The sequence below is a fragment of the Bufo bufo genome, chromosome 3 (assembly GCF_905171765.1).
Source record: "Bufo bufo chromosome 3, aBufBuf1.1, whole genome shotgun sequence".
Taxonomy (NCBI): Eukaryota; Metazoa; Chordata; class Amphibia; order Anura; family Bufonidae; genus Bufo; species Bufo bufo.
The window spans coordinates 8,381,615-8,392,259 of record NC_053391.1 but is presented as its reverse complement, the minus strand read 5'-3'; positions in this window follow the sequence as shown (position 1 = coordinate 8,392,259).

Below are 10,645 nucleotides of genomic sequence, written 5' to 3'. Positions count from 1 at the left end.
CGAGGGATATGTGTGCAGACAGCCTATCACACATCTTATATACCCACCGAGGGATATGTGTACAGACAGCCTATCACACCCGTTATATACCCAACGAGGGATATGTGTGCGGACAGCCTATCACACCCGTTATATACCCAACGAGGGATATGTGTGCAGACAGCCTATCACACCTTATATACCCACCGAGGGATATGTGTGCAGACAGCCTATCACACACCTTATATACCCACGAGGGATATGTGTGCAGACAGCCTATCACACACCTTATATACCCACCGAGGCATATGTGTGCAGACAGCCTATCACACATCTTATATACCCACGGAGGGATATGTGTGCAGACAGCCTATCACACCTTATATACCCACCGAGGGATATGTGTACAGACAGCCTATCACACCTTATATACCCACCGAGGGATATGTTTGCAGACAGCCTATCACACCTTATATACCCACCGAGGGATATGTGTGCAGACAGCCTATCACACCTTATATACCCACCGAGGGATATGTTTGCAGACAGCCTATCACACCTTATATACCCATCGAGGGATATGTGTGCAGACAGCCTATCACACCTTATATACCCCCGAGAGATATGTGTGCAGACAGCCTATCACACCTTATATAACCACCAAGGGATATGTGTGCAGACAGCCTATCACACCTTATATACCCACCGAGGGATATGTGTGCAGACAGCCTATCACACCTTATATACCCACCAAGGGATATGTGTGCAGACAGCTTATCACACCTTATATACCCACGAGGGATATGTGTGCAGACAGCCTATCACACCTTATATACCCACCGAGGGATATGTGTGCAGACAGCCTATCACACACCTTATATACCAACCAAGGGATATGTGTGCAGACAGCCTATCACACCTTATATACCCACCGAGGGATATGTGTGCAGACAGCCTATCACACCTTAAATACCCACCGAGGGATATGTGTGCAGACAGCCTATCACACCTTATATACCCACCGAGGGATATGTGTGCAGACAGCCTATCACACCTCTTATATACCCACCAAGGGATATGTGTGCAGACAGCTTATCACACCTTATATACCCACGAGGGATATGTGTGCAGACACCCTATCACACCTTATATACCCACCGAGGGATATGTGTGCAGACAGCCTATCACACACCTTATATACCAACCAAGGGATATGTGTGCAGACAGCCTATCACACCTTATATACCCACCGAGGGATATGTGTGCAGACAGCCTATCACACCTTATATACCCACCGAGGGATATGTGTGCAGACAGCCTATCACACTTTATATACCCACCGAGGGATATGTGTGCAGACAGCCTATCACACCTCTTATATACCCACCGAGGGATATGTGTGCGGACAGCCTATCACACACCTTATATACCCACCGAGGGATATGTGTGCAGACAGCCTATCACACACCTTATATACCCACCGAGGAATATGTGTGTAGACAACCTATCACACCCGTTATATACCCAACGAGGGATATGTGTGCAGACAGCCTATCACACCTTATATACCCACCGAGGGATATGTGTGCAGACAGCCTATCACACCTTATATACCCACCGAGGGATATGTGTGCAGACAGCCTATCACACCTCTTATATACCCACCAAGGGATATGTTTGCAGACAGCTTATTACACACCTTATATACCCACCGAGGGATATGTGTGCAGACAGCCTATCACACCTCTTATATACCCACCGAGGGATATGTGTGCAGACAGCCTATCACACCTCTTATATACCCACCGAGGGATATGTGTGCGGACAGCCTATCACACACCTTATATACCCACCGAGGGATATGTGTGCAGACAGCCTATCACATACCTTATATACCCACCGAGGAATATGTGTGTAGACAACCTATCACACCCGTTATATACCCAACGAGGGATATGTGTGCGGACAGCCTATCACACCTTATATACCCACCGAGGGATATGTGTGCAGACAGCCTATCACACACCTTATATACCCACCGAGGGATATGTGTGCAGACAGCCTATCACACACCTTATATACCCACCGAGGGATATGTGTGCAGACAGCCTATCACACCTCTTATATACCCACCGAGGGATATGTGTGCAGACAGCCTATCACACACCTTATATACCCACCGAGGGACATGTGTGCAGACAGCTTATAACACTTCTTATATACCCACCGAGGAATATGTGTGTAGACAGCCTATCACACCCGTTATATTCCCAACGAGGGATATGTGTGCGGACAGCCTATCACACCCGTTATATACCCAACGAGGGATATGTGTGCAGACAGCCTATCACATATCTTATATACCCACCAAGGGATATGTGTGCAGACAGCCTATCACACCTTATATACCCACCGAGGGATATGTGTGCAGACAGCCTATCACACCTTATATACCCACCGAGGGATATGTGTGCAGACAGCCTATCACACCTTATATAATTACCAAGGGATATGTGTACAGACAGCCTATCACACACCTTATATACCCACCGAGGGATATGTGTGCAGACAGCCTATCACACACCTTATATACCCACCGAGGGACATGTGTGCAGACAGCCTATCACACACCTTATATACCCACCGAAGGATATGTGTGCAGACAGCCTATCACACACCTTATATACTCACCGAGGAATATGTGTGTAGACAGCCTATCACACCCGTTATATACCCAACGAGGGATATGTGTGCGGACAGCCTATCACACACCATATATACCCACCGAGGGATATGTGTGCGGACAGCCTATCACACACCATATATACCCACCGAGGGATATGTGTGCAGACAGCCTATCACACACCTTATATACCCACCGAGGAATATGTGTGTAGACAGCCTATCACACCCGTTATATACCCAACGAGGGATATGTGTGCGGACAGCCTATCACACACCTTATATACCCACCGAGGGATATGTGTACAGACAGCCTATCACACCTTATATACCCTCCTGACTTCCTTCTGTGGGGCCCTTTTGCTGTAGATCAGATTCATGACATGACCTTGTTTGCTGTGATCCTGTCCTAACCCCAGCGCTCTTATCGGTGCAGCTGTGAAGTGAGGGACGGCGTGCTGTAGAGCGGTGGATACTTATGGTGCATTGTTATCTATAGGATAAGAGAGGAAAATAACAGCGATATAATAACACTGATGACGGAATATCACACATAATAGGATTAGATACACAGCTCAGCAGACTGTATCACACATAATAGGATTAGATACACAGCTCAGCAGACAGTACCACACAGGATCGGATTAGATACACAGCTCAGCCGACAGTATCACACAGGATCGGATTAGATACACAGCTCAGCAGACAGTATCACACAGAATAGGATTAGATACACAGCTCAGCAGACTGTATCACACATGATAGGATTAGATACACAGCTCAGCAGACTGTATCACACAGGGTAGGATTAGATACACAGCTCAGCAGACAGTATCACACATGATAGGATTAGATACACAGCTCAGCAGACAGTATCACACATGATAGGATTAGATACACAGCTCAGCAGACAGTATCACACAGGATAGGATTAGATACACAGCTCAGCAGACAGTATCACACAGGATAGGATTAGATACACAGCTCAGCAGACAGTATCACACAGGATAGGATTAGATAAACAGCTCAGCAGACAGTATCACACAGGATAGGATTAGATACACAGCTCAGCAGACAGTATCACACAGGAGAGGATTAGATACACAGCTCAGCAGACAGTATCACACAGGATAGGATTAGATAAACAGCTCAGCATACAGTATCACACAGGATAGGATTAGATACACAGCTCAGCAGACAGTATCACACAGGATAGGCTTAGATACACAGCTCAGCAGACAGTATCACACAGGATAGGATTAGATACACAGCTCAGCAGACAGTATCACACATGATAGGATTAGATACACAGCTCAGCAGACTGTATCACACAGTATAGGATTAGATACACAGCTCAGCAGACAGTATCACATAGGATAGGATTAGATACACAGCTCAGCATACAGTATCACACAGGATAGGATTAGATAAACAGCTCAGCATACAGTATCACACAGGATAGGATTAGATACACAGCTCAGCAGACAGTATCACACAGGATAGGCTTAGATACACAGCTCAGCAGACAGTATCACACAGGATAGGATTAGATACACAGCTCAGCAGACAGTATCACACATGATAGGATTAGATACACAGCTCAGCAGACTGTATCACACAGTATAGGATTAGATACACAGCTCAGCAGACAGTATCACATAGGATAGGATTAGATACACAGCTCAGCATACAGTATCACACAGGATAGGATTAGATACACAGCTCAGCAGACAGTATCACACAGGATAGGATTAGATACACAGCTCAGCAGACAGTATCACACAGGATAGGCTTAGATACACAGCTCAGCAGACAGTATCACACAGGATAGGATTAGATACACAGCTCAGCAGACAGTATCACACATGATAGGCCTAGATACATTACAGCTGTCTGTATCTATGGTCTGATTCTGGATCTCGGCCCTGGAAGGCGTCTTGACTTTTCCTTGTGCTGATAATTTTAATATTTGATCTTTTAGGGAAATGTTACAACAACATGGCGGGGACCTCCGTTCTGGGATCTCCGTGATTCTGCACTATGGTGGTTGTTTACTCAGGATAGTCGCCCATTGTCCTCACTCAATAACCCGGCGACCGCTCACAGCGACTTCTTTGTGTGTGAGATTGATAACAACAATCATGGCGGCTCATGTTACATGAAGGAAGGGACCTGGTAATTGTAATGTATTATTAGCCCTGATTACACACATATTATAACTAATAATAACCTAGAGTCAGTGGGAGTGGGGCTTAAAGGGACAGTCCACATTGCACCTCTCATAGTGCTCATACAAAATAGATGATTGTCTACCAAATCTGCCAATTTCAGGAGGACCAGCCGACATCTAGTATGGATGAAGATGTCCACACTCTTTCTGATGTCAAATGTCAGGGGAGAGACTCAAAGGGCAGTTGGAATTTAACATGTTCAATTTATTTATTCTATGGAGGTACACTGCTGGAGTCTGGAGGGGACAGATTGGTATAGAGAGGGACAGGAGAGTATGGAAGAGGACAGAGTGGTATGGAAGAGGACAGAGGAGTATGGAAGAGGACAGAGGAGTATAGAGAGGGACATAGGAGTCTGGAGGGGACAGATTGGTATAGAGAAGGGCAGGGGAGTATGGAAGAGGACAGAGGAGTATGGAGGAGGACACAGGAGTATAGAGAGGGACATAGGAGTCTAGAGCGAACAGTGATGTCAGGAGAAGAACAGAATCTGGAGAGGACAGAGGTATCTGAAAAAGGACAGAGGAGTCTAGAAGGAGCAGAAGAGTCTGGAGGAGGACAGAGAGATATAGAGAGGGACAGGGGAGTATGGAGGAGGACAGAGGAGTATGGAAGAGGACAGAGGAGTTTGGAAGAGGACAGAGGAGTATGGAAGAGGACAGAGGAGTATGGAAGAGGACAGAGGAGTATGGAAGAGGACAGAGGAGTATGGAAGAGGACAGAGGAGTATGGAAGAGGACAGAGGAGTATGGAAGAGGACAGAGTATAGAGAGGGACATAGGAGTCTGGAGAAAACAGTGATGTCAGGACTAGAACAGAATCTGGAGAGGACAGAGGAGTCTAGAAGGAGCAGAAGAGTCTGGAGGAGGACAGAGAGATATAGAGAGGGACAGAGGAGTATGGAGGAGGACAGAGGAGTATGGAGGAGGACAGAGGAATATGGAGGAGGACGGAGGAGTATGGAGGAGGACGGAGGAGTATGGAGAAGGACAGAGGAGTATGGAAGAGGACAGAGGAGTATAGAGAGGGACAGAGGAGTATAGAGAGGGACAGAGGAGTATGGAAGAGGACAGAGGAGTATCGAGAGGGACAGAGGAGTATATAGATGGACAGATGGGTATGGAGGAGGACAGAGGAGTATAGAGATGGACAGAGGAGTATAGAGATGGACAGAGGAGTATGGAAGAGGACAGAGGAGTATGGAGGAGGACAGAGGAGTATGGAAGAGGAAAGAGGAGTATAGAGAGGGACAGAGAAGTATAGAGAGGGACAGAGGAGTATAGAGAGGGACAGATGAGTATGGAGGAGGACAGAGGAGTATAGAGATGGACAGATGAGTATGGAGGAGGACAGAAGAGTATAGAGATGGACAGAGGATTATGGAAGAGGACAGAGGAGTATAGAGAGGGACAGAGGTGTATGGAAGAGGACAGAGAAGTATGGAAGAGGACAGAGGGGTATGGAAGAGGACAGAGGGGTATGGAAGAGGACAGAGGGGTATGGAAGAGGACAGAGGAGTATAGAGAGGGACATAGGAGTATAGAGAGGGACATAGGAGTCTGGAGGGAACAGTGATGTCAGGAGAAGAACAGAATCTGGAGAGGACAGAGGTATCTGGAGAAGACAGAGGAGTCTGGAGGAGGACAGAGAGATATAGAGAGGGACAGAGGAGTATGGAGGAGGACAGAGGAGTATAGAGATGGACAGATGAGTATGGAGGAGGACAGAGGAGTATAGAGATGGACAGAGGAGTATGGAAGAGGACAGAGGAGTATGGAAGAGGACAGAGGAGTATAGAGAGGGACATAGGAGTATAGAGAGGGACATAGGAGTCTGGAGGGAACAGTGATGTCAGGAGAAGAACAGAATCTGGAGAGGACAGAGGTATCTGGAGAAGACAGAGGAGTCTGGAGGAGGACAGAGAGATATAGAGTGGGACAGAGGAGTATGGAGGAGTACAGAGGAGTATGGAGGAGGACAGAGGAGTATTGTCACTACCAGAGCTTTGAGACGTTCTCACAGCTCTGTTTCTCCACCCCTGTGATGATGTCACTACTAGAGCTTGGAGGAGTTCTCACTGCTCTGTTTCTCCGCCCCTGTGATGAGGTTTTTACTTTCTGTTTCCTTCCTCCCAGCTGTTCCTCCTGCGTTTGATTTCCCTGCCTTTAAATCACCCCTCCTCCTTTTGTAGGGTGTGGATTATATTTCTCATTTGAGTTGTAGCTCTTGCTTGAGTATCTTCACTTGTAAGCTATCATTTCACTGGACCTGTGTTCTGCTGCAGCAAGTACTCCGGATATTGCCAGCTGTCTTTGGATCCGTCTTCTCTGCTGCTGCAGCCCCTTCAGCTAAGTGTGCAGACATTGTAGTGTATCTGTTTGTTTTCTGACCGGATCCGAGGCGACCACGGTTCCCTCCATATACTGAGCAGGGCACCGGTGGCCGTGCCCCTTCCACTATTGTAGGGGTTACAGTGGTCATCAGTCTTAGGTACGCGGGCATGCCTCGTTCCACCATTTGGATCCGGGCATGTGCTTTAGCAGCATAGGGAGAGCTTTGAGGGTCTGACAGGGGTCACCCTTTATCCTCCCTAGTTTGGGTCCGGTCAGTAGCTCTATTTACTGTGCTCTTGTTGCTCACATACAGCCGTGACATTATAATCCACCAAAACCGTCCTTTTTGACATGGATCCGCTTTCTGGCCTGGTTGACCGCATGCAGGGTCTTTCTTTGGAGGTAGCGGATCTCCGTCAATCTATGACTCAGCTTCAAGCATTGGGCTCTGCTCCGGCCCATGGAGTCTGTTGCGAGCCAAAGGTCTCACTTCCGGAAACGTTCTCCGGGGGCAGTGAGAATTTTGTTCGCTTCAGAGAGGCATGCAAACTCCATTTTTGCTTGTGTCCCCACTCCTCTGGTAATGAGGAGCAGAGGGTGAGGATTGTCATCTCCCTGCTCAGGGGTAATGCTTAGACTTGGGCTTTTTCGCTGCCATCAGGGGATCCCTCCCTTCGATCCGTGGAAAGATTTTTTGTGGCCCTGGGGCAGATATATGATGACCCGGATCGTGTTGCTCTGGCCGAATCTAACTTACGTTTTTTATGCCAGAACAAACTGTCTGCGGAGCTTTATTGTTCTGAATTTCGGAGATGGGCAGCTGATTCAGGTTGGAATGATGCTGCACTCCGGAGTCAGTTCTGTCATGGTCTCTCAGAGAGATTGAAAGATGCGTTTGCTTTCCATGAGAGACCAACGTCCTTAGAGTCTGCCATGTCATTGGCGGTACGCCTTGACAGGCGTCTAAGAGAAAAAAACGAGACCTCTTTGTCCAGCCATTGTCAGTCTAGGGGCAGTGGTGCGGACTCATTCAGTGTGCAGGGGCCTCATCCTGTTTCGCTCCCCTCTGAGGAGGAGCCCATGCAGCTAGGTCGACTTGCCCCTGATAAAAGAGGATTTAGTCCTCAGAGTATGGTGTGTTTTTGTTGTGGGGGCATAGGTCATTTGGCAAATGTTTGTCCGTCTAGGAGATTCTTGAACTGTACTAAGAGCGATAATAAGAGAAAAACCTCAAAAGGTAAATCATCAAATTCTGCTTCATCTGCTACTTTGGGCAAAGTTGATGTAGGAATTGATGCTTTTCCTCTGACCTGCAGTTCCCGTTTCCTCCTGTCTGCCAGGGTGGCGCTAGAGAGCAAAGTCATTTCTTGTGAGATTTTTGTCGATAGTGGAGCGGCCGTCAATCTTATTGACACTCAATTTGTAGCCATGCATGGTTTTCAGGTTTGCACATTAGAAAAGGATATACCTGTTTTTGCTATTGACTCTGCTCCACTCTCACAGAGATCCCTGAAGGGCATTGTTCACAATATCCGGTTAGCGGTAGGTGACACTCATGTGGAGGATATATCTTGTTTTGTCCTTAACGGATTGCCTTCTCCTCTAGTTTTGGGGTTACCCTGGCTCACTAGACATAACCCCACTATTGATTGGCAAGGAAGGCAAATAAATGAGTGGAATGACTTTTGTAGAGAGAATTGTCTCACAGCGACTTTTGCAGCGGTGTCTACTAAAACTGTGCCATCATTTCTCTCTGATTTCTCGGACGTGTTTTCCGAGAGCGGTGTTCAGGAGCTACCTCCTCACCGGGAGTTTGACTGTCCCATTAACCTCATTCCCGGCGCCAAGCTGCCAAAAGCACGCCTCTACAATCTCTCACAACCGGAAAGAATCGCAATGCGAACCTATATCTCCGAGAGTCTCGATAAGGGGCATATTCGTCCCTCAAAATCACCTGTTGCCGCGGGGTTTTTTTTTGTTAAAAAAAAAAGATGGCTCTCTGAGACCTTGCCTAGATTTTAGGGAGCTGAACCGTATCACGATTCGCGATCCCTATCCCCTTCCTCTGATCCCGGACCTCTTCAACCAAATTGTTGGGGCCAAGGTTTTTTCCAAATTGGATTTGAGAGGCGCGTACAACCTGGTCAGGGTCGGAGAGGGGGATGAATGGAAAACGGCCTTTAATACCCCTAACGGGCATTTCGAGAATCTCGTTATGCCTTTCGGCCTGATGAATGCTCCGGCCGTCTTTCAGCATTTTGTTAATAGTATTTTCTACCATTTAATGGGGAAATTTGTATTGGTGTATCTTGATGATATTTTGATTTTTTCCCCTGATGTTCAGACCCATCAGGATCATCTTCTTCAGGTTCTGCAGATTCTGCGGGAAAATAAATTGTACGCCAAGCTGGAGAAATGTCTTTTTATGGTATCGGAGATTCAATTTCTGGGTTTTCTCCTCTCTGCTTCTGGTTTTCGCATGGATCCGGAGAAGGTCCGTGCTGTACTTGAGTGGGAGCTTCCTGAGAATCAGAAGGCAGTGATGCGCTTTCTGGGTTTTGCGAACTATTACAGAAAGTTCATTTTGAATTATTCCTCTGTTGTCAAACCCCTCACTGACATGACAAAAAAGGGGGCAGATTTTTCCTCTTGGTCGGAGGAGGCGCTTGCAGCTTTTTCTAAGATTAAAGAGAGTTTTGCGTCTGCTCCCGTCTTGGTGCATCCCGATGTTTCCTTAGCTTTTATTGTTGAGGTGGATGCTTCCGAGGTGGGTGTGGGTGCGGTTTTGTCCCAGGGCCCTTCTCATGCCAAATGGCGACCCTGTGCCTTTTTCTCTAAAAAACTCTCCCCGGCAGAGAAAAACTATGATGTGGGAGATAGGGAGTTGTTGGCCATCAAGTTGGCTTTCGAGGAATGGCGCCATTGGTTGGAGGGGGCCAGGCACCCTATCACCGTTTTTACCGACCATAAGAATCTGGCATACTTGGAGTCGGCCAGGCGAATGAAATCAATTTTGTTGTTACATTCCGCCCTGGGATCAAAAATGTGAAGGCTGATGCTCTCTCTCGCTGTTTTCCGGGAGGAGGAAACTCCGAGGACCCGGGTCCCATTTTGGCGGAGGGGGTAGTTGTTTCTGCTCTATATTCTGATTTGGAGGCCGAGGTCCAGGCTGCCTAGACTGAGGCACCTGCCCGTTGTCCTTCTGGGAAGTTGTTTGTGCCTCCTGAGCTACGTCACAAACTCTTCAAGGAGCATCATGATACTGTTCTTGCTGGTCACCCCGGGAGTAGAGCCACGGTAGATCTCATTGCTCAGAGATTTTGGTGGCCGGCTCTTCGTAAGTCGGTGGAGGGTTTTGTGGCTGCTTGTGAGACGTGCGCTCGCGCTAAGGTCCCTCGTTCACGGCCTTCAAGTTCCCTT